The sequence below is a fragment of the Apodemus sylvaticus genome, chromosome 5 (genome assembly GCF_947179515.1).
Source record: "Apodemus sylvaticus chromosome 5, mApoSyl1.1, whole genome shotgun sequence".
Lineage (NCBI taxonomy): Eukaryota > Metazoa > Chordata > Mammalia > Rodentia > Muridae > Apodemus > Apodemus sylvaticus.
Genome location: NC_067476.1, coordinates 115507693 through 115532928, shown reverse-complemented (window position 1 = coordinate 115532928; position 25236 = coordinate 115507693). Strand labels below are relative to the sequence as shown.

At 45.1% G+C, this 25236-nt stretch overlaps 1 protein-coding gene and 1 non-coding gene across 4 annotated transcripts in view; both read right to left on the bottom strand.

Moving 5' to 3' along the window:
* The window catches only part of Shld1 (shieldin complex subunit 1), a 61963-nt gene that overhangs the window by 23966 nt on the left and 12761 nt on the right, over positions 1 to 25236 (bottom strand). The gene's annotated exons all lie outside the window — the stretch shown is intronic.
* On the bottom strand, positions 10456 to 10561 carry LOC127686493 (U6 spliceosomal RNA). Its single transcript, XR_007978121.1, has one exon. It is a non-coding gene; the product is annotated as a U6 spliceosomal RNA (small nuclear RNA).

Here is a 25236-nt window from a genome sequence, read left to right as displayed (position 1 = left end):
ATAACCATCACACAAGCAGCAGCGAGGCCCTGGAGGGCTGGTAGTGGGGGAAGCAGATGTCTGGTTCCAGCTCGGTCCCTAGTCAGGGACTTTGGCTTCCGGCGCTGCCTCCTCTCACAAAAGGAACATGCATTCTCTTGCATGCACAAGAAGGGGGATTTGGGTTTCTAAGTTTGACAGTGAAAAGCAGGATGCTTGGGTCTGCAGTGTGTCTCCTCAGATTCACACGCTGAAATCCTACCCCAAGGCGACAGTGCAACAAGTGGAGCCTCTGGGAAGTGGTTAAGTCAGAGGGAGGAGTTTCCATGAGTGACATATTAGTGACTTTATAAAGGACAGCTTAGACAGCCCTTTCCACTACCTAAGGACACAGCTAGTAGGTGCCATCTATGAGCCAGGTACCAGGTCCTCGTCACACACCAACTCAGCTGGTCCCGACCTTGGACTTGCCAGCTCCAGAACTGTAAGCAACAGACTTCTTTTATTTACAAGCTATTTAATCTATGGTATTTTTGTTATGACCATCCGAACAGACTGAGGCATGCTGTGGATTCAGGCCGTTTAGAGCAGACTTCCGCCCACAGGGTTAGAAGAGGGAGTGAGGAAGAGAAAGCTACTAAAGACTGTCTAACAGTGAACTCTAGGGACTTTGCTTTTTGGTTTTTGGTTTTGTTAAGACACAGTTTCATATAGTCCAGGTTAGCCTTGGACATGCTATGTAGTCAAGCCTAGCCTTGAACTCCTGACCTTTCTTCTGTGATTACAGGCATGTCACTCCTGCTCTGATCTATGGTTTTGTTTTGTTTTTATCATCATCATCATCATCATCCTCATCCTCATCATCACTATCCCTACCATGCTCTGCCCTTGGGGCTAGCTCACCCCCTTGCCTTAGGACCTAGGCCTATTGTGCTGCCCAGGCAAGGACTGAACAGAGGCAACAACAGAACCATTGCCTAGTTCTTCAAAGTCAACAGTCAATCACGTGTCAGAAGTTCAGACACCCATAATACCCAGCCTTGGGTGCAGAATGAGACATGGAGTTAGAACTCTTGGGGTTCTCAAAGAGTCACAAGGCCTCTTTTTCTCTAGGCAAAAAGTTTCATCTAGAGACACTGTAACCCCACTGAGTAAATCTTAAATGGCCACTGAGCCGCTGGGACTGGCTTTATCTTGTGACGCAGCACAAAGGACCTGGAGTCAAGCACGGCTCTTCTTTAAATGACTGAGATGTCACATTTTTACACCGATTTTTAAAAATTTTCATTAAACTATGCAATACATATATCCAGTCATCACAGTCTTTACTGGTTCCCATGAACTGAACACATCTAGAACAGTTAGCTCAGAGGCAAGGAACTCCAGAACCCCAGGCCTTCATCCTGCACCCTCCATTTATGATCTTGTTGGCAGTTCCAGCCACTCTGATACCCATCACCTACATCTTTTTCAAAAGCACTCGTATTCTCATTTACTTGTGTGTATTTCTATGCCATGTGAGGGGGGGTGTTGGTAGAGGGAGGTGTCCACAGAGGCCAGAAGAGGTCATCACAGTCCCTGGAGCTGGAGTTACAGGTGGCTGTGAACCTCTTGATGTGGGTGCTTGGGAAGGACCTTGAGTCCTCTGCAAGAGTAGCACGTGCTCTTAACCCAGAGTGATCGCCCCAGACTGCTGTCTTTCTGACTTATAAACAGGAAGTCATACAGAATGTGCTCTTTGGGTTCTGGGTTCTTTCGCCTATCACTGGGTTGTGACAGTCATTCATATGTACTGTGACAACCTGGGCATTTTCAGGGATGAGCCTACCCTGCGAAGAACCACTACTAACGGTCCATTCCAGTTGTGGCAGCTTCCGGTGGTTTCCGGTTATTGTCAGCATTGGTCAGTGGATATGGGCGTGTTCCTTTCAGGGATGTACCTAGTAGTAGAAGTGCTATGCTCTACGGAACACACGTGCTCAGCTTCGGGGAAGATGCTGAGCACAGGAAGGCCTGGCTGCTCTCCTGCCTGCATCCTAACTATGCCAGAACTTGAGCAAATACAACCTTTCATCACATAGGATTGAAAACACCAGAGCATTTACCTTAAAAGTGTCACCCGGGAGGGCTAGTGAGAGACCTGGCTTCATTCTCTGGAGCCTGTGTGAAAGTAGGAGACCTGTGACCCCACAAACCTGTCCTGTGACCTCCACAAGCATGTCACGTGTCACACGTGTGTTTTCCCCGTGCGCCACGCCCCCACACCCACCTCATCTCCATACACACTAAACAATAAATTAATAAATAAATATCTTCAAGCCAGGCCTGGTGGCTCATGCCTGTCATCTCAGCTCATGGGAAGCTGAAGGAAAGAGACCACCAAGAGTCCAGGCCTAGCCTGGACGACTGAGCTTCAGGCCAGCCTGGGCTAGAGCAATATGTTACCTCAAAACAAACAACAACAAAAGTCAGCTTCACAGACTTCCTTAAGCTTGTTTCCTTCCTCCTGAAGAGAGGCCATTTATCAAGAAGGGCAGAAGAGATGATTCTGCAGTTAAAAGCAAATTATATTATGGAGGACACGCTTCTGAGTAAAACACAGCACAATTAAACACAATTAAAACACAAACACAATTAAATCAAAATCAATCAAATGATCCACGTAAACCCAAGCACTAACTGGTAAGCTAATGAAAGAAATTGGGCAGGGTGGTGCCTTTAATAGCGTCTGCTCCAAACGCTGCAGTCCCACTTAGGTGGCCAGGCAGACAAGAGGCAATTAGTTTCATAGATGCAGCAGAGTTAATCTTCCCGGTTCATCAGGACCATCTGCTCACTTTATTTTTCCAGATTTTCACTTTATATAATCCTCCTCAGTCCCTTCAAGCTAATTGCCTGCTGCTTTTATATTTGATCAGTATCTTTTCCTAATATGCTCAGTTTATGAGCCTCACAGGGCTCTGTTATCTTAAAGTGCATGTTCAATTTCCTTCCCAGAAGCTTTTTCCAGAATATTAGACCCAGGGAGGAAATGACAGATGAAAAGATTATTGGACCATGCAGGGCTTAAATAAATTGAGGTTTCAAGGCTATGTTGCTGCTTCCTGTTTCCAAAGGCAATTTTTTTCAGGTTATTAAACATCATTTGTGACCTTTAAAAAGAACTGCCAGTCATTAATAATACAATATGTCACAATAGTAATATAAAATGATGTCAATTCTCAATAAGACTTAAAGTCTATTTGCATATATTCAAAATTACTACATAGGCTTGATGGGGTCCAAATTATAACAGAATATATTTTGCTTAGTATCACAAGTTAAGAAACTACAAATAAAGCTAGGCATGGTGGTGCACGCCTTTAATCCCAGCACTTGGGAGACAGAGACAATTGAATCTCTGAGTTCCAGGCCAGCCTGGAGTGAGTTCTAGGATAGCTAGGGCTATACAGAGAAACCCTGTCTCAAAAAAAAATTTAAAAAAATTAAAAACTTAAAAAAAGAGCACCAACTTCAAAAGTTGTCCTTTGATCTTCACACATGTGTGACACACATGCATGACACACACAGACATATACACACAGACATATACACACAGACACAGATATATACACACACAATAAAGAAAATACTTTTAAAAAAAAAAGATTTATTTATTTAATGCATATGAGAACACCATTGCTGTCTTCAGACACATCAGAAGAGGGCATCAGATCCATCACAGATGGTTGTGAGCCACCATGTGGTTGCTGGGAATTGAACTCAGGACCTCTGGAAGAGCAGTTGGTGCTCTTAACCGCTAAACCATCTCTCCAGCCCAAGAAAAATACTTTTTTAAAAGACAAGAAATATCAATGAAAATACTTATGAATGACTTGTTATGTTCCATATGGTGGTCTAAGACCTGGAGATTCCATGATGGGCAACATGAAAATGGCCCTCTGGAAAGATCAAGAGCAGACATGTAGAAACTAACTGTGGGTGTTCGGGAGAGAAACAAAGAAAAGCCTGTGTACACAGGACATATGATATAGTGATTAAAAAATGTCGGGGTTCCACTGTTCATCGAGATCCTTCTCAGCTAGTGAAGGGTGCCTGCTGTGTGTGACCCTTCTTTACATTTGGGAAGACCACTGCACAGGTGACTTTAGGGCCCCATAAGAGAATGTAGAGGAGTCCGGTTGTCTGTTCACAAGTGGATGATCTAAGGTAGCAGTTCCCAGAAGGACCAGCAAGGTGAGGTCATAAAAAGTCATTCGGCTCTCATGGTTCCTGACCGGAGGCAGGGAAGAACTGCACACTAGGTGCGTGTCCCAGTCAAGGCTTCTATTCCTGCACAAACATCATGACCAAGAAGCAAGTTGGGGAGGAAAGGGTTTATTCAGCTTTGTACACTTCCACATTGTACACTTCCACATTGTACACTTCCACCTTGCTGTTCATAACCAAAGGAAGTCAGGATTGGAACTCAAGCAGATCAGAAAACAGGAGATGATGCAGAGGCCATGGTGGGATGTTCCTTACTGGCTTGCTTCCCCTGGCTTGCTCAGCCTGCTCTCTTATAGAACCCAAGACTACCATCCCAGAGATGGCACCACTCACAAGAGGCCCTCCCCCCTTGATCACTAATTGAGAAAATGCTCCACAGCTGGATCTCATGGAGGCACTTCCCCAACTGAAGTTCTTTTCTCTGTGATAACTCCAGCCTGTGTCAAGTTGGCACACAAAACCAGCCAGTACAGTGGGTTGGCTATTTCCAGCATTTCTCCAGACTAGAAAGGTAAGGAATTCTGGGAAAGGAAACAGCATGAAAGGTGAAGAGATGCAGAGGTCATATTGTGGAGTTCATGGTGCGGTGGGCAAGCAGCCCGTAGAACAGCAGAGTTGTAGAAGAAGAAACACAAGGTTCCCCAAACCAATCTGGCTGCTTGCTATCTGTGTAGACTGTTAAAGTGAAGTCACCTGAGAGAGTCTTGCTATCCTCTACAAACCCCGCCTCAGAGACAAGAAATAACTATACACAGGTAGCTGGGTAGTAGTCATGCTCAACTAACCACAATATCCAAGCAAGCTGCTAGAGACAGGAGGATAGAGGGTTCAGAGTGATCCTTAGCTACACAGAGTTCAAGGCCAGCCTCAGCTGCAGGAAATCCTCCATCCAAACAGACAGATTAGCAAGGGATGGTTAGCTCTGGTTAAGTTCCTAAGGAAATTCACAACATTAAGAAACATTAAAAGGGGCTGGAGAGATGGCTCAGCAGTTAAGAGCACTGCTCTTCCAGAGGTCGTGAGTTCAATTCCCAGCAACCACGGTGGCTCACAACCATCTGTAATGGGATCTGATTCACTCTTCTAGTGTGTGTCTGAAGAAAGCTACAGTTTATTCATATAAATAAAAATAAATAAATAATATTTTAAAAAGGAACTTTAAAAATAGCTATTCAACATAGAAAAGGAGAGCTGAGGCTGTAGATAAAACTGGGTAATTCTTCCTGTAGTAGCTCAACAATGAAGAGTTGAATTTTGTCACTAGCCACAAATAATAAAGGGCTGGACCACAGACCAACAAGAGAATCAAAAGGAATAACCTAGACAGCAAGAAAGCCGGGCGGTGGTGGCGCATGCCTGTAATCCCAGCACTCTGGGAGGCAGAGGCAGGCAGATTTCTGAGTTTGAGGCCAGCCTGGTCTACAGAGTGAGTTCCAGGACAGCCAGGGCTACACAGAGAAACCCTGTCTCAAAAAACCCAAATCCAAAAAAAAAAAAAAAAAAAAAAAAAAAACCCCAAATAAATAAATAGATAGATAGATAGCAAGAAAAAGTAACCTGCAGCCAGTTCACAGCCACAAACAGCATAGAAAATCCTCTTTGCTGCCGGTGGGCCTCTGGCCTCCTTCCCCACCCTCCTAGGTGTGCCCAGGCCACGAGTAGCCTTCCTTCCTCTAGTTCTGGGCTCGCTCTGGGGGCCTCTTCAAGTCCTAAGGGTGAAGAAAGCTTCCACTCAATAACAGCCAGTGCTCTCTATGCAAATTTCTGAAAGGCTAATTAGCAATTTGTTTAAGGTCTCCTGCAGCAGATAAGATCATGAAAACAGCACTCTGCTAAATGAAGACCGCTTGTGATGTAACAGCCCCATGGCATATCCCACTACTTGTTTTAAATGGCATCGTGCCATCTTAACCCAGGCAGTCCTTCAGCCCGGCCAATATGCCTATTAATATCAGAAATAACTTCCCCAGCAAGCTCTTCCTCCCCTTAAGGAGAAAGACAGGAAGGGAAAATGCTCCCGGGTCAGACCTATATCGGTCTCATTTGCACCATGGGCTGCCAAATATGCCAGCTCAACCTACACTGTAATGAGGAATCTAGTGATGAGCTCTTCGAAGCATCGTCAGGGGCCTTTGCCTCCGAGAGGGCGTGAGATAACAGTGCTGGCTGTACCAGTTGCCTGACCTCATGGCGCTCTCTCCTGAAGGCCCTCGTGCTGTGTCTCAGGCACAGCAGACAGCACTGCAGGGAATGGTCTATTTCTGCATTGATCAGTCACTAGCAAAGGCAGGTTACCATGACTACCAGACCACTCAGCCTTTCTGTGTAAGAGGGCAGCTGGCAGGTTACACTTGTCAGTCAGTGACGACCCTCACGAGCACTTTAACAGGAGCCAAGAAGAACAGGTGCATACTTTTCATTTGTTTCAAAGGAAATATGCCCTGTTTAGGTCAAAACAAGGAGGAAATTCAATGTATTTTCCAAGGCAATGATTTAGGCAAACCATCTTGTGATTTGCAAGGAAAGCTAAGGTCTCCAGTGACTACAGCGCCATCTACACAATCTACAAGAATCAAATCGCTGCAGATCTGGAAAAAAAAAAAAAAAAAAAAAAAAAAAACAATAGCAATGCAAGGATCTAGAAAGGCCAGCGAAATTTTAGGATCCCAAAATAAGCCAGAGAAAGCAAAGCTCAATGCCTATGGTTGAAAACTGGGTGTGTGCGGCTCAGGAGAGAGGCTCGGCGGTTATGAGGAGAGGCTCGGTGGTTATGAGGAGAGAGGCTCGGCGGTTATGAGTGCTTCCTGCTCGGCTCTGAGGCTGGAGGTCACACCCAGCACCATGTGGCAGCTCACAGAAAACTCACAGACATTTTGCTGCTACACTGTTCCTGAAAGTCTCCCTTTAAAATGCAACCTCGGCTAGGGTGGTGGCTCGTGCTTTAATCCCGGCATTGAGTGGCAGAGACAGGCTGATCTCTGTGAGTTCTGAGCCAGCCTGATCTACATAGTGAGTTCCAGGACAGCCAAGCTGTATAGTGAAACCCTGCCTAAAAAGAACAAGTGAGTAAACAAACAAACAAATAAAACAAAAGAGAGCTCTGTCTTCTGATGGCAAGGCGGGCATCCAGGAAGTCTGCTTTTCAGTCTGTCGCTCCATCCTGACTGTACCAGGCAGCGCAGGCTGGCGTGTGTGTGTGTGTGTGTGTGTGTGTGTGTGTCTCCTGGAGTCTTCAGTTATAGCTGGTGGAGAGGTCAGGAGATATTTATATCTTGCTCTGTCTACCACAAGCACTAGTTCTGAGATAGTTTCCCTAGACACTCCACTGTGTGTCCTTTAACAAACAGCTAGACAACATTCCCAGCCAAGGATGTCCCCTCACCATGTCTTCTCTGGAACGTGGTCAGAAATGACATGTGCTCATGAAAGCCGTGGCCCATTGAAATTATCTTGTCCACTTCTCCGTAGTCTTTGTTTTTTGTTTTGTTTTGTTTTGATTCCTTGAGTAATGACAAGGCCCGAGAGCCGTGTGATGGAAGGAATCTGGGGTCCCAAGGGGCTGCTTGGAGGGAAGCCCCTTGCTGACCTCACCACCTGCCTAGGAGGTTTACATGGTCAAGGAAAAACATTCTCTGCTTTAAAAGAAACAAAAAAACAAAAAAGTGGGATATGGTGTGCTAGAGAGATGGCTCAGTGGTTAAGAACACTTGTTGCTCTTCAGTAGGCCAGAGACCTGTTCCAAGCATCCATATAGGGCAGTTCACAATTGCTTGTAACTCTAGCTCCAGGGAAGGGGACACCCTCTTCTGGCCTCTGTGAATACTTTCATATACATCACACACACACACACACACACACACACACAAACACACACACACACAATGAAGTATGATATTTAGATTCTATTCCTAGAAAATGTATTGTCATGGTTACTGTTCCATTGCTGCAAAAAAGCACCATGACCAAGGTAGCTTATAGAAGAAAGTATTTCCCAGGGAGCTTGGGAACCCACAGCTTCAGAGGGTTAGTTCATGATCAACATGCAGGGAACATGGACAAGCATGGTACTGAAGAATTAGCTGAGAGTTCACATCTGATCACAAGTCGCAGACAGACTTAGTGTGAGATCAGACCGGCCTGGCATGGGCTTTTGAAACCTCAAAACCCACCCCACCCCCTCCAACAAGAACAACCCCCCAATCCCTTCCAACAGTTCTGCTGACTGGGGAGCAAGCACTTGAGCATAGGAGCCCATGGGGGCCATTCTCATCCAAACCACATATTTCTCAAGGAACGACGGATAAAACACGTCATCCAAAAAAGCTTGCAATCGACAGCTCAGAATCTACTAACAGGGCTGGGGAGACAGTTCAGTCAGTACTGGATTGCCTTGTAGTCATGAGGACCTGATTGTAATCCACTGAACTCATTCAAAGATGCTGGGCACAAGTACACACTTGTGATGCCAGTGCTGGGAAGTCGGAGACAGGAGGATTGCTGGGGCTCACTAGCCAGCCAGCCTAGCCTAAATAGTGAGCTCCAGGCCAATGAGACCCTGTCTCAGAGGACGCAGACGACATTTCTAAGAAGCTCAGTCCAAGGCTAATGTGTCCACATATTTGTGCACACAGGTATATACATACTCAGCCACATATATCAGTATACACATTCATTTTTTTAATCTACTATTTCTCTGAGTGTACATTCTAGAAAAAGACAAACTGTGGAAACAGTAAAAAGAAGTGGTTGCTAGAGGCTGAAGTTGAGGGAGAGGACAGGAAGGGTGAATAGGCAGAGGAAAGATTTTTGAGGCAATAAAGCTATTCTATGTGACCTGGCTGTGCTCTGACGTGAAATACCCCCTACAGGCCCCCTTGTCTAAATGCCTGGTCTTCCACTGGTAGCAAGGGCTGCCCAGGATGATTGTGGGTACTTAGGGTGAGACTTAGTTGGGAGAAACAGCTCGTAGGGGGAGTCAGTGGCTTGGAAGGTTGTCTTGCCCCTGGCTCTCCTCTCTCTGTCCCGCCCTGATTCTGTGTCCTGCTTTCTGAGAATCTAGCCAAGCCCATGGGTCCAAGAAATCATGACAGAAACTCCATAAATCATGAGTCACAATAAACCCTTCTTCTATTTTTTTAAAATGAATATTTGGTCACAGTAATGAGAAAGCTAATCAACATAACACAGTGGTCAGTAGAAATAACTTTACATGTGTCCAAGTCCAGAGGTTGTACCACACCTAGTGAATACACCTGTGACCTATGCACTGTGCTGACAGACACAACCATGTCACTGAAGTGGGGAGAACTGTGCATGTGTGAGAGTGTATAAGGGAAATCTCTGTGCTTCCAATTGTGTTATGAACTTAAAAATGCTCTTAAAAGGACGTGCTTTTATTTTTACATTTTATATTTGCCGAATAAGGAGAATAGACTAATAATAGGCTCATAAAAGCGGTTAGGCTGTTAGAAAAGTTCATTTCTGATTCCTTTATTTAAAACAGGACTTTCCATGATGGGAATGTTCTTCATGAGTCACCTAATATAGTGGTCATGCTTGAAATCCAGTCGCCATGACTTAGGACCCTGTATTTTAGAGTTACGTGGCCTTATATAACTGGTGGTACCATACTGGATAGACTGCTTCAGAACCTCATGGTTCTGCTCAGAATGGAAACTGCATGACCCAGTTCTATTTCTGAGACCTGGCATGCAGCATATCATCTACGTTTCCAATCTCTCAAATTCCGGAAAGAGGCACCATTTGGTACTTCAGCAACTTTTGGCCCAAATAAGCAAGTTTCCAGTGAACTCAGAGGAAATGTTCCTACTTGCACATGATTAGAAATCTCCCCGTGCAAACTGATGTTGGGGTAAGGTAAAATAATTATGCATATGGCTATTTAGATATGTATGCATTTCAGAGAAAATTTCTTTAAATGCCACCCTAATAACTTTACTGTTGACTGGCACCACAGAAAACATGCTCCTGACATGGAAACACACAGAAGGGCCGATGTCACTTTAACTACCAGGGGGTCATGGCAGGCAGTGGCAATACTGCGCTTGACAAAGGCCTCTGTGCTGACAACATCTGTACTGCAGAATGCTTATTGTTTTACCAGATGAGATATTTTTGAAATGAAAAGTTTAAAAAGTTAAAAAAATTAATACAGCACTAAAGTGAAGCAATAACTTTCACATTATTTAAGACATGGACTGTTTCATTACTTTGCACGTCATCCTTGCACAGGGCCATCCTAATCTTCCCTGTAGCACTCCAATTATAGTATATGTGCTGCCGAAGCCAACGCTGACTTAGTTAGGGAGTCAGCCTGATGACCTGGGATCAGTCCCTGAAACGCACACACGGTGGGCAGTGAGAAGAGACTTTCCTAAGCTGTCTTTAGAACACACAAACACATCATTATGTACGATAATGTCAAAAAATTAGATTGCAGGTTTTTGGTAAGAAGTCAAACTATGATAACACACAAATGTGAAAACTCGGGGCTGGAGAGATGGCTCAGCACTTAGGAGCACAGACTGCTCTTCCAGAGGACCTGTGTTTACAAAACCTGGATGGGGTGGCTTACAACTGTCTACATAACATCAGTTGTGGGGAATCCAGAGCCTCTTCTGGCCTCTGTGGGCATAGCAGCACACTTGGGAAAACATCCATGTACAGAAAAGTAAACATTAAAAAGAAGGATTTCAAGGCCAGCCAGGGGTATCTGAGACTCAAAAGCAAAACAAACCCAAAACAATCTCAAACCTTGAGGGGGCTGAGGAGGGAACTGAGGGGTGATGTTGGTGACAAGGAGGCTGGGAAGAGGCCTGTGTGACAAGAGCAGAGACCACTCACTGTGGGGGCTGAAGGTGGACTGGCGGGGTGGCAGAGAGCTCCGGGAGGAGAAAGCTGTTGCTTTTTCCTCAGTAAACTGAGGAGGAAGCAGAACCCTAGGAGGCAGCTAACATGACTTCCTAAACCGACCACAGCAAGCCTCAGAGTTGGACAGGAGGGGGCGCCAAAGCCCAGCGGGCGGCCCAGCCCACAGCCTGGGGCCTGGTCGGGTCAGCAGCTTAGAGAAAGAGAGGACATATCTACAGGTTGGTAGCAGTGGAGTCAGGCAGCTCCGCTTGCACGCCTCTGGCTAGCCAGGCTGCAGGACTCTGAGGTCCCCATGTTCTGTTGTTGCTGTTCGTGCCCTGGGAATGTCTCCTCTATGGTGCACTGTCAGTGCTGGTCTCCAGGGCTTGCACAATATGGCAGAAGTGATGCCCAGGTCCACACACTCATATTCTCTCCCTCTCTGTCTTATTTTGAGGACACTCTGATACCCAAGAAAGAAGTTTCTGGAGAAGAAGCAGCGATCTGAGCTTCTCAGAAGCAGGCTCTCCACCTCTGCCCAGGCTTCTGCCTCACCGCTGAGGCAGAAGCACCTGGCTAGGCTAAGCCCTACTGGGTTTCTGGCCTCCAAAACTGGGAAACGATTAACACACATCATTTTTTGTCCATTTGGTTTGGGGCAATTTCTTATTATTCTCCCTCATCCTCCACACTTGAGTACACTACAAAAATCTTCACCAAACCACACCTTACAGGCCAAATAACAATGCCAGTCATAGACTTCATACAGTTTTTAAAAACCTCGTGATTAGTATGTATACAATGCGTAGATCCATAATCAATTTTCTCAGCCGATGAAACTCAGATGGTGAAAGATTTTTCAAAAGACTATAAATAGCTATGACATCATCCAACCCCTCAGCGCTCTGCCAGGCTGACTTTACCCTTGCTGGGCTCTTTGTCCAAATTACCCCTGGAGATGGAAGGAAGACTAGGCTAAAGCTGACTGGAGTAAACGCTTCTCCTGTGGGAAGGTAGAGCCTGCAGGCTACGCCGCCAGACCAAAGGTGACAGAAGTCAACACCTGTGCTAAGGTGCAGCCGGCAGGTTACTGCCACATACGATTTCCCACGCTTCATTTTATAAACTTGCCCATGCTTTTCATTTTGCTATTAAAATTCTTTTCAAGTAAAAACATCTTCTATTGTGAATATTTTATAATCTGTTTTCATGGTTATTCATCTCCCATACAGGAAAGACTGACTTTAGGTTACCGTTCATCATCCCCAGGCGACAGCATGGGCCTGGCAGAAGTGCTCACTAGCATCTGCTTAATGAAGACACCAAGCTTGTACAGCGGCCTAGCCAAAGGACGCCTGTTGTGTGCCTATGCACAGCAAAAGCTGCCACGTCTGTAAACTCAACACGATCTATACTTACATGTGTTCACACGGACTCACCCCAACACCTTTGCTTTGTGGCTTTCCGGTGTTTTCATTAAGTTTGAGTTTTTAAAAAATATTTTAAGATAGGGCTTCTCTAAGTCGACCCTGCTGGCCTTGAATTTATACAGAGACCCACCTGCTTCCGCCTCCTGAGAACTGGGATTAAAGGCATGTGCCACCAAACCCAGCCTAAATTCTGACTTTAAAAAGTCACAGCGCCTGTGTAAATGCTTTACAAAGAGAGCATCGCTAGCTTCATCTACACAAATACTCACAAGCCCTCATCTCATGTTTGCTACTTTCTGTCATTTTCCAGGCATAACCACCAAGGTTTAAACAGAGCTTGTAGTTCCTGAGGCATCTGAGGTCAAGAAGGGTTCCCTGGATGATAACCATACTCCGGAGGTCAAAGTGATTACCAAGATGGACACTGTGGTTAAGCAAAACGGGGTTTGGAAAGAATCATCTTCAACATCGTCAGCTTCTTCTATAATAATCAGAATGTTTGCTTTAAAATTGGTGTGTATAGATTTTAAAATTGGAAGAAAATAATGGAGTTCCTGTCAGGGAGGAGCGCTGCTTAAGGAAGGAAAGCCTGGAGGGTCAAGTCAGGAACAAGGAGCGCAGGAACTGGCGCGCAGCCGCAGTTACGCAGGCGCACAGCTGTGCTCTGCAGCCAGGCTCAAAGGCTGCTCTGTCGCGCTTTGTCTGGGTCTCCGCACATAAAGTTTTGCCTCTGAACCCTCTGTTTCCTGATCTGTAAAATACTGACTTGGGGGTCTTATTTTGGAAGAGGAAGAAGATTACCTGAGACAATACATTGTCCTTAGGCTATCAAGCAAGTTTAAGGTCAGGCTTGGCTACGTAACACCTTTCCAGGACAGCCAGGGCTACACAGAGAAACCCTGTCTCGAAAAAACAAACAAACAAAAAAAGATACACATTCCCAGGGCTGGAGGGTGGGTGGCTCAGCGCTTATGAGCTTGCTGCTCCAGCTGAGGACCCGGGTTCAGTTTCCAGCGCCCACAGCACAAGCATCTCTAACTCCAGTTCCAGGAGGCCAGCGTCCACGTGCACTTACTTTCTCCTGTTACACAGAAAACTGGCATTTTAGTCACAGAAATCACTTGATAAGCAAAAGAAAATATACCAATTGGCTTTCTCGTCTTCTTAACATTTATCTATTTTGAGGTCTTAGGACAATGTTGTGAAGTGGATTTTCTTCTCCTATGTCAGTTTTGGAGATCAAACTCCAATTGTGACAAGCACCTTCGCCTGTCCGAGCCCTCTCCATGGTTCTTTCCTAATACCAGACAGATGTGTCCAGATTCTACAAGCATAGCACATCATCAGAGGCCTTTGTTGGTCATTGAATATGAATTGACTGTTGCCCAATCTCTAATACTGTTTATGAACTGGCCCCCTCCCCATCTCTAATCTGAAAATGAATCCTATCTCTAATTCTGCTTTTCTTTTCCTCATAACACATCTGATACACATCTTTGTTTAATTATCTATCTCCCTCTTCCATGAAGAATCTGAAAAGCTTCTGCTTGGAATGGTTTGAATTCTTATTTTATCCACTGTCTCGCCTGTGCCGTGTATAGAGCCTGAAGCCTCACTGATGCTCAATAGCATTTCTTAACAACTGGACGAACAACATATACTATACTGTAAGAAACCCAGTTATGGGCTGGAGAGATGGCTCAGCGGTTAAGAGCACCGACTGCTCTTCCAGAGGTCCTGAGTTCAAATCCCAGCAACCACATGGTGGCTCACAACCATCTATAATGGGATCTGATGCCCTCTTCTGGAATGTCTGAGAACAGCTACAGAGTACTCATTTATAAAATAAATGAATCTTAAAAAAAGAAAAAGAAATAGAAAAAGAAAAAGAAAAGAAACCCAGTCATCAGGGGGTCATCAGGGGTCAGGTACACGCCCCAATATAATATGAAAAGAACTCAGTACATTAGCAAGAAATACTATTCAGTGATAGTAATTCACACAGCAAAGCCAAAGCTCACTAGTGCAGTAGCCGGTTTTATAAAGCAGGACAGGGAGACCATGTTCCTGAGGATTTCAGATCTAACAAACATGACCCATAAAACTTTACAGAAAACCCTCACGGGTGGAAGGGAGGGACAACCTTGGTTGTCTTCCAGAGTCCATTCAACATTGACTGTTCAAAGACTTTAGACTCGCCTGTATGCATGGACTCTGAGCAACAGTTATTAATATTTTTTATATCCTCCGCCTTTGCTAACAAGCATCCAGCTCAAGAAGCAGCCCACTGTGCTAGCTCCCTCACAATCCCCGCAGGCGCTGGCCTGCAGACAGGTGCTCGCCAGCCAGCACCGAGGGAGGAAAGCAAGCCACAGAAGGCAGATTTTTATTTTGGGATTTTTTAATTTTAGATATGCAAATATCAATTCTTCCAGAAATAGTGATAGGTTTGTGAGGTTTGTGAGGAGAGTGATGTTTCCTTAGAAAATAAAAATATTACAACAATCTATATCGATCTTCAAATTAAAAAAAAAAGAGGTTAGATGTGCATTGCCTCACTTAATCCTCATAGCAACTATGTAAGTGCCAGTACCATTCTACAGATGAGAATAGTATGGATGAGAATTGTCTACCATGGGTCACAGGCAATGAGAGACATGAGAATTTAATGCAAGCTCTCAGACATAATCCATTTGCATTTATTCTCTTGTTATCAAATATTGAGATCTCAGCTCAGCAGCAGTACCCCCAATATCAGAGATAACAGCTTAGCATCAGTATCCTCAGTGTCAGAAATAACAGCTCAGCAATAGTACCCTCAGTATCAGAGATAACAGCTCAGCATCAGTACCCTCAGTGTCAGAGATAACAGCTCAGCATCAGTACCCTCAGTGTCAGAGATAACAGCTCAGCATCAGTACCCTCAGTGTCAGAGATAACAGCTCAGCATCAGTACCCTCAGTGTCAGAGATAACAGCTCAGCAACAGTACCCTCAGTGTCAGAGATAACAGCTCAGTATCAGTACCCTCAGTGTCAGAGATAACAGCTCAACAACAGTACCCCCAATATCAGAGATAACACCTTAGCATCGGTACCCTCAGTGTCAGAGATAACACCTCAGCAACAGTACCCTCAGTGTCAGAGATAACACCTTAGCAACAGTACCCTCAGTGTCAGAGATAACACCTTAGCATCAGTACCCTCAGTGTCAGAGATAACACCTCAGCAACAGTACCCTCAATATCAGAGTTAACACCTCAGCATCAGTACCCTCAATATCAGAGATAACAGCTCAGCATCAGTACCCTCAGTGTCAGAGATAACAGCTCAGCATCAGTACCCTCAATATCAGAGATAACAGCTCAGCATCAGTACCCTCAGTGTCAGAGATAACACCTCAGCATCAGTACCCTCAGTGTCAGAGATAACACCTTAGCATCAGTACCCTCAGTGTCAGAGATAACAGCTCAGCAACAGTACCCTCAGTGTCAGAGATAACAGCTTAGCATCAGTACCCTCAATATCAGAGATAACACCTCAGCATCAGTACCCTCAGTGTCAGAGATAACAGCATCAGTACAATCAGAAAGGATTGTTTGAAGGAGGAATTTACAGTGGCTTTTGTCCAGTTTGTGACAAGAAGCCTTGTAAAAAGTGTTCTAGTTAGTTTGTGTCAACTGGACACATGCCAGGATCGTCCGGGAAGAGGTAAATTCAATGAGATTCCATCAGATAGGCCTGTAGGCAAGCCTGTGAGACATTTTCTTGATTTATGATTATGTGGCAGTTCTTGTTTAGTGATTAATGTGGGATGGTCTCAACCATTATGTGCAGTGCCACCCCTTGGCAAGTAGTTCTGGAAGGTATAAGAAAGCGGGCTGAGCCTGGTCCACAGAGTGAGTTCCAGGACAGCCAGGGCTACACAGAGAAACCCTGTCTCGAAAACCCCAAAAAACAAAAAAGAAAGAAAGAAAGAAAGAAAGAAAGAAAGAAAGAAAGAAAGAAAGAAAGGAAGGAAGGAAGGAAGGAAGGAAGGAAGGAAGGAAGGAAGGAAGGAAGGAAGGAGGGAAGGAGGGAAGGAAGGAAGGAGAGAGGGAGGGAAAGAAGGAGAGAAGGAGGGAAAGAAGGAGAGAAGGAGGGAAAGAAGGAGGGAGGGAGGGAGAGAGGGAGGGGGAGGGAGAGAGGGAGGAAGGGAGAGAGAGGGGGAGGGAGAGAGAGAGGGAGGGGGAGGGAGGGAGGGAGGGAGGGAGGGAGGGAGGGAGGGAGGGAGGGGAAGCAGGCTGAGCAAGCCTGAGGAACAAGCCAGTGAGCAGCGCTCCTCCGTGGCCTCTGCTTCTGCCCTTGCCTTCAGCTCCTACCCTGACTCCCTCAGAGGTGCAGCGTGACCTGGAAGTTGTAACAAGCCCAGGAGATGAAACAACCCCTTTCCTCTAAAGGCTGTTTTCAGTCATGGTGCTTATCACAGCAACAGAGGCAGTAACTAGGACAGAGAGCACATGATTTCTATGTGGTTAGGTCAGGCCTCTACTCCCTTGTCCTGCTGAGATCACAGGAGGAACATACTCTGAGAAGAAGAACTATGAAGACCTCTGACCCTAAACTGTCACAGAGACCATGGCTGGGGCATTCCTCTAAGCTCTGATCTCTGTGTCCTTAATTAGAGAACAGGCCCTTTCCAGCTCTCTGCCTGCTTTGAGCTCAGTAAGTGTCTATCTAGGTTACATGTACAAATGAAATGATGCTGACTGAGCCCTGCTGAAGTGGCAGTGGCGGCTGGGGCAATCTTATCATGAAGTTGGAACTGCTTGGAATTGGATGTCCAGATTCAAAGTATAAGATGGTCTTAAGTGACATCTGCAGAGCCGGCCAAGCATTTGATGATAGCTAAAGGGTATGTGTCTGGTGCTCCAAAAGCACAAGTTGCACAGAACATCTGTATGTGCCTACTGCCAACCTCTCCTGACCCCCAGAGCACATCTGCAGTGACAGTGATGCAGCAGTTTAAGACTTAGAGTTGCCACAGATTTGCAGGCAAATGCCCTCATTCAGATGCACAGGCAAAATAATGCAAAATAATTCTGTAGCTCCCCAGAGGTCTTGCAGCTCCTTAGAACACCTATCTGCTAACGGCCATCCAGCCCAGTGTCACATCCTCCACCACAGCATCGGTTCCCTTAGTTACTCTACATCTAGGGCAGCCTCTTACTGAATAAGACTTTTTTGACAAAAGCACAGTTCAGACAAAAATAGGCAACAAACACACAAGCCACAAACAAACAACAAAACAAACAAAACCAAAACTAGACAGTGAGGCCTCAGTTGAACAGCACACTGTGAACAGTACAGTGTGAACTCTTTGGTGAGAAAGCCACCCTGAATACTGCAGACCCTCTCTCTACCCACCAGATGTCAGCAGGACACTCCAGGTTCTAATAATCCTAAGTACTGAGTCCTGCTGTGTCTGCTGGGAGGTGAGAGTGCCCCTAGTTGAGTTACCCTCACAGTCCACAAGGCTGTAGTAAATTGTAGGGTCACAGAGGAAACCATCTCTCTCAGCTGCTGAGGCTGCACTGGTCCATTCCCTGCAGCAGAACAGCAGTGCAGTCAGGGGCAAGTTGGACTCTGGTATTGGAGGCCATCGTAACCTTATGACCTCTATTTCTTACCTGATGCTGCTACTTGGCTATCTAGCTGTAGAACTGTGATATAAAGGAAAATAGGGAACTTAGCTGTGAGCTCAGGGTAAGTTCAATTCTAAGGATTTCCTTAATGACACCATATAGCTGGGATGCTCTCAGGAATGACTCTAAATTGTGGGTCTCAGGTTTCCTAATGCTGTGACCTTTAATACAGGTCCTCATGTTTTGGCAACCCCCAACCATAACACTATTACCTAACTGTAATTTTGCTACTGCTCTGAATGGTAATGTAGATGTCTGAAACACAGGACATCTGATATGTGACACCCAGGGCTGGAGAAACACAGGTTGAGAACTGCTGCACTAAAACTCCAGTTCATGTTCATTTCAAGGAACGGCGTGGGTTTCCTACTTACCTACAAACACGTACAACCAGATCCTTTCTATTTAGCTACATTACTCAGTAACTTTCAAAAGCTGTCACCACGTATAAATCACTTATAACTGCAATTTGGGGACGAGAAGACTGCCAATACTTCTCACCTCCTCCTCCTAGGGGAAGTTACTCTTGCACCCCCACCTCTGTGAGTATCACCGAGTGTGACACAGCTTTGTCCCTATCCCACAGCAACCACAAAACAAAACAAAACAAAACAAAACAAAACAAAACACACCCCTTAAGTTCCTGTGTGGGGTGTTAATTTGATGTTCTAAAACAAAATTCTCACCAAGATTAGCTTCTAACAAAACTGAATTCTAAATACACACACATGCGAGATATGTATGTGTTCATGTGGGTGTACATGAATGTGCATGTGGGTACGTGTACACATGTGCATGCGTGTAAAAGCCAGAGACCAGCACTGGATGTTTTCTTCCATTGTTCCCCAGCCTACTTTATCTTTATTATTTTTAGGTGTGTGTGTGTGTGTGTGTGTGTGTCTGTCTGTCTGTCTGTCTGTCTGTCTGTCTAGGGGCATGGGGCTGAGTGTACAGGTGCCCATGGGGCCAGAATGGGCATCCTATTTGGAGCTGGAGTTCCAGGTTCTGACTGAACAACAAGGGGCTCCTGGGAAGTCACTCCAGTTCTCTGCAAGGGCAGCAAGTGTTCTTAAATGCTAAGCCCCCTCTCCTGCCTCACAGCTTAGGCTTTGCGACACCGGCTCTAACCAAACGTGGAGCTAGACAATTCTGCTAAGCTAGCTGGCTAATGAGCACCCAGGGTCCACCTGTGAGCCCCACCTCAGCACTAGATGACAACCGTGTCCAACTACAGCTGGCTTTTATCTGGGTACTGGGGATCAGAGCCTGGGCTCTCTCACCTTGCAGGTGCCTTACTGAGTGAGCCATCTCCTAGGACTACCCCTCCCCCTCTTTGAGATAACTGATTCTATAGTCTAGGCAGACTGAGAACTCGTAGCAATCCTCCTGTTTTAGCCTTTCAAGTGCTTTTACAAAAAAAAAAAAGGATGTTTATAGTACATTTTTAAGATCTTTCGTTAGTTATTGGGCTTCATATTTTTTGGATAAAATCTGCTAAACTGGTAATACTTGACATAACAACAGAGCTTTCAGGTTTGACTATCAAAGGAAACATTAATTCACCGAATGCATCGTGTGCGAAACATGTATGAAGAGACCCAAGACTGTCAGTGACGATGAAAAACTGGGCAGCCAAACACCCATCCCATGTCACTCACCACATCAGCTAAATCACACACACACTGCAATGCTGTGCAGCCATGACAACAGGAGCCCTCTACATGCGCTAGTGTGACAAGGTGCCCTGAGGAGAACGTGGTGGTATCACGCGGCTCTTCCTGGCAGTACCCAGACCCAGGACCTCACGCGTGCTAGCTGGGCGCTCCCGCACTGAGCATATCCCAGCGCTAACCCCACACTTGAAAACCTGATGTGCTGTTCGTGCATCTGAACACTCAGGTACCTGTATATATTGTGTCTGTATGGATACACTTACAGGTGCAAGGAAGCAGCTAAAGGACTTACAAAGTCGTTTACAGACACGATGTGTAGGAGACGCTTTGTGTAAACCCTAATTATTTCAAACATTTCACACAGAACTTGCTATGTATATATAGACCAGTGGCTACTAGTGCTGGCATTATATGCACTGCCACCATATCTGGCCTTATGTTTGATTTTATATTTTGCTATAATATTTACTTTTATTTTTATTTTTTAAAAGAAAGAAGTAAAACTTTATTATTAAAAACTGCTGTGGGGGGCTGGAGAGATGGCTCAGCGGTTAAGAGCTCTGACTGCTCTTCCGAAGGTCCTGAGTTCAAATCCCAGCAACTACATGGTGGCTTACAACTATCCATAATGAGATCTGACGCTCTCTTCTGGAGTGTCTGAAGACGGCTACAGTGTACTTACATACAATAATAAATAAATCTTTGGGCCAGAGCGAGCAGGGCCGGAGCAAGCAGAGGTCCTGAGTTCAATTCCCAGCAATCCCATGATGGCTCACAACCATCTGTACAGCTACAGTGTACTCATATACATAAAATAAATAAATCTTAAAAAAAGATTAAAAAAAAAAACAAAACAAAGGGACTGTGGGACTAGAGCTGGCTCAGTGCTTAAGAGCACTGGCTGCTCGTGCAGAGGCCTAGGTTTGGTTTCCAGGACTCAGAGAATAGCTCACAACCATCTCTAACTCCAGCTATAGGGAATCCAATGCCCTTTTCTGCCCTCTGAGGGTACTAGGCATGCACATAGTGTATACTCATACATGCAGAAAAAATTCATATATACATATAAACACGTATACGCATATATGCATATACATGTATATACACACATATATGCATATGTATGTATGTATACACACACACACACACATATAATAAAATAAAATAAACCTAAAACACACGCACACACAAAGCTGCCAGGCGCAGTGGCTCCTACCTGTAATCCCAGTACTTGAGGGTGGGGCTGAAGCAGGGAGATGGCAGTGGATTTAGGGCCAGCTTGAACTATCTAGTGAGATCCCATCTAAACACAAACAGAACTGTTGAGATAGCCCAGTAGGTAAATAAAGCCTGGTGACCTGTGTTTGATCCCTGGGACCCACATGTTGGAAAGAGAGAAATGACTCCTATAACTCGTCTCTGATCTCTACATGCACACCTCGCCCCACACATTAAACAAACAAACCAACCATGAATTTGAAAAGCAAACAAGATAAACTAACTTGGGCTGGCACCATAACTCAGTGGCTCAGTGTTCACCTAGCATATGCAAGGCCTTGGGCTTGACTCCAAGCAAACACACACACACACACACACACACCAACAACAAACTTTGTAACTATCATGCATATGCCTAAATCAAGGCTGCCTCTCTCCCAAATCTAGCAGAAGTAATTCTATAATAGAAAGTCTCTAGATATGTTCTTATACAGCTTATTGTCTGAACTCATTTCTATGAACTCTTTATGAAGCATAAAGCCTCCCCTCTCTTTCTCTCTCCCTTCCAAGCACAAGTTCCTCCTCCCCCTTGTCCTCTTCCTCTTCCTCCTTTTTCTCCTCTTCCTCTTCTTTTCCTTTCTGTCTGTTGTTTTTGTGGTGCTAGGAATCAAAGACAGGGACCCAACACACATGCTAGGCAAGTGCTGTACTGCTGAGCTGCACCCCAGCAGCCATGGAAACATGAGGTCTGAAGCTTGGGCTACACCCCCTAAGGGAACTTGAAGGGGCATCCTTCCAACAAACACTGTTAAAATAATCCCTGGAGCCACAACTTGGGACAATCAGGAGCATCCTACAGAAACAACATGGAAGAACTGGAGTACAGAATATTTTCAGAAGTCAGGAATGTCTATTAGACTTCCAAATTTAATTTTAATGTTGTTGTTTTTCAAGACAGTGTTTCACTACGTAGGTTTGACTCTTCTGAACCAAATGTAATTAAACACAAAACAAAGCGACATCACTGTGCCAACTTAAAATCGTAATTCAATATAACCAATGCGGCCAAGAGTTGTTCACAGCCCAACACAGGAGGGTGCACAAAGCCAAGGCCAGGAAGAGGCTCCGTCCTGCAGAGCTCCAGGGCACAGTGGTGAGTGCCGTCCTGGCACCAGACCACCAGCCAACTAATCTTCTGCTTGATGAAATCATGACTAAATCAACACAAGGAAGAAAAAGGTAAAGGGGTAAAGACCAGTCATTTACTATTAAGTACAAACCTCAAGTCTTTAAAGACACCATGTCATCTTACTGGAGAGGGCAGAGACAAAGGCTGGCAGCCATCACGGCTACCACCTGTAATTTCCCTAGCCCTGGATTTCCCAGTTCAAACCCACTGGAGATACAGAAACAAAAACTCATACATAAGTAGGAAATATTGGTGTCTTAGCTGATCTGCACACCATAATTAGGCAAGATGGCTGAAGTCAACTTTCCTGTCACTGCAATGACGCAGTAATGCTGTATCCATGACCAGAAGCAAGTTCAGAGTACCTGGGATCCAGCATGGTGGCTCATGCCTATATCTTAGCACTCGGCAGACACAGGCAGAGGGATTACAGCAAATTCAAGGCCAGCTTCCACTACAAAGTAGAATGTTTAACTCATTCAAATTCAACGTCCACCCTCAGAAATCTGTGGTCAGCAGCCACAAGAGGGCAGTAGAGGCAAACACGGCACTTGATATTACCTTACTGTATAAAAACCAGACAGTAATTATAGCCAATCCACCCCAAACTAGTCTCCTAAAGCAGCTATGGCATTACTCATACATGACTTCTTCGACTTCGTATTCTATACCAGGATTAACTTAAATTATATAGTCACTTTCCGAATCTCTGTGAAAGCCGGGCTCGGTGGCAGAGGCAAGGGGGATCATGAGTTTGAAGCCATCTTGAGCTACGCAGAAAGATTTTATCTCAGAAACTAAAATTTTAGAAAAAGATGAGAAAGCAAGGTTTTGGAAACACCAACTTATACAACATGCTTGGAAGAAAATACCTGTCACTCAATGTTATCATTTTATTAGTAGGAAAAGACCCTAAGAGCTGGTATGGGATAGAGGCGGTTATGTTAGGGAAAACATCTGCAGGCAGATGAGAGTGACCAGCCACGCAACTGCTAGTCATGAAAACCTGGCAAACTGACTTTGATCCTTGGGTCTCACACAGAAGCGAGGACTTAGTTATTTGTGACGCAGTCTTAACAATGTATATCAGGCTGGCCTTGAGACCAGAGCTCTCTCTGCCTTTGACTCCCACGTGCTCACACATGGCTACCCCGAGGCTTCTCAGCAGACCAAAGGCTGGAAAGCACAGCTGCGGAGGCAGGAGTTGGGAAGGACAGCAACAAAGTCAAGAGCTTGTCCGTATTTGGCCACCTGACAGACAAAATAGTAGGGTGGTCACACCCTGGGGTGAACAAGATGACTGATGCTGGTAGAGAGGCTATATCCAGGCCTTGAAGGAAGAGGCATGTTTGTGTATATGTGAGTTTGTGTGTGTTTCTGCCTGTGTTTATGTATGTGTCTGATTGTGTGTGCCTGTCTGATTGTGTGTGTGTGTGTGTGTGTGTGTGTGTGTGTGTGTGTGTGTGTGTGTGACAAATACCAGAGGATAACCTTGGGTGCTGCTCTTGAGAAGCCATTTGTCTTAGAGTTTCTATGACTGAGAAGAGACATCAATGCCCTCAGACACCCCACCGCTCCCTTTTTCTTTTCCACTTTTGGGCTTTTTTCAAGACAGGGTTTCTCTGTGTAACAGAGAATTTGCTTTTGTAGACCAGGATGGCCTCAAACTCACAAGAGATCTGCCTGCCTCTAACTCTTGAGTGCTGGGATTAAAAGTGTGCACCACCATACCTGGCACCCACAGTAACTCTTAATAAGGAAAACACTTAATTAGGGCTGGCTCTCTTAGGAGCTAGAGGCAGGCAAATCTCTGTGAGTTCAATGCCAGTCTGGTCTATATTGTGAGTTTCAGGACAGCCAAAGCTACATAGTAAGATCTTGTATTAAAAGAAAAGAAAGAAAAAAAAAACAATTTTTAAAAATTATCTTTAGGGATATCCTTAAATCTATAACTTTATGTACGCTTATTAAGAAATATTTGCTGAATTAAGAAACAGTTCCTGGGGTGGAAAGATGGTTCAGTGATTAGCGCTCCTTGCAGAGCCAGGCAGCTCACAACCACCTGTAACTTCAGACCCAGGGGGGTCTGACAGCTCTGCAGGCACCTACACTCACATATCATACACATGCTTAGACAAGCTCACATAAAGATTGAAACAATTCCCCCAGGCATGGTGGCACAAATCTATAATCACATGGCTTGCAACTTTGAGATGCAGCTATCTCAAAGAAGCAGCCCAGCAAGGCATGAGTCCTTAACCCAAGCCCTAAGAAGACGTCTCTGTGTGTTCAAGGTCAGTCCTGTTTATACAGTCAGTTCCCAGACCGCCAGGGATATACAATGAGACCTTGTCTCAAATAAGTAAGTAAATTCTCTTAGGAACGTATACAGATCAGTACAGTCTACTCAGTAACATGATACATCTTCAAAGCTGTTCCATTTCCTACCCTGCTCTTCCTGTTTTGATATTTCCTTTTGTTTATACATTAATTACATTTATGTATGGAGTTGGCTCTCTCTTTACACTGTGTGGGCTCCTGGGATCAGACCAAACTGCAAGGACCTGACCTTGGAGGCTTTTCCCAAGCCCAGGCTGGCCTTGAACTCACCAAGCAGTTCAGGCTAGTCTCAAAACCTCCTCCTCCCCTTCCTCTTCCTCCCCTCCAGCCTCAGCTTCCCAGGGGCACACCTTGTGTTCACTGGAGTATACCACCATTCAAACCTCAAGTGTTCCCTTTTCAAGGGAAAAAGTGAGGGGGGGGGGTGCAGAGAGAGAAGTGTGGACTAGTGCCTCTTTGCAGGGCCTGTGTAAATGTGTACACTTTATCATTCACCCTCACAGGTAAGATCAAACATAGATTGAATATGTCAAAAAAATCACAAATTCATGAGAAAGGCACTCATGACCATTTTGTACCCTTAAAT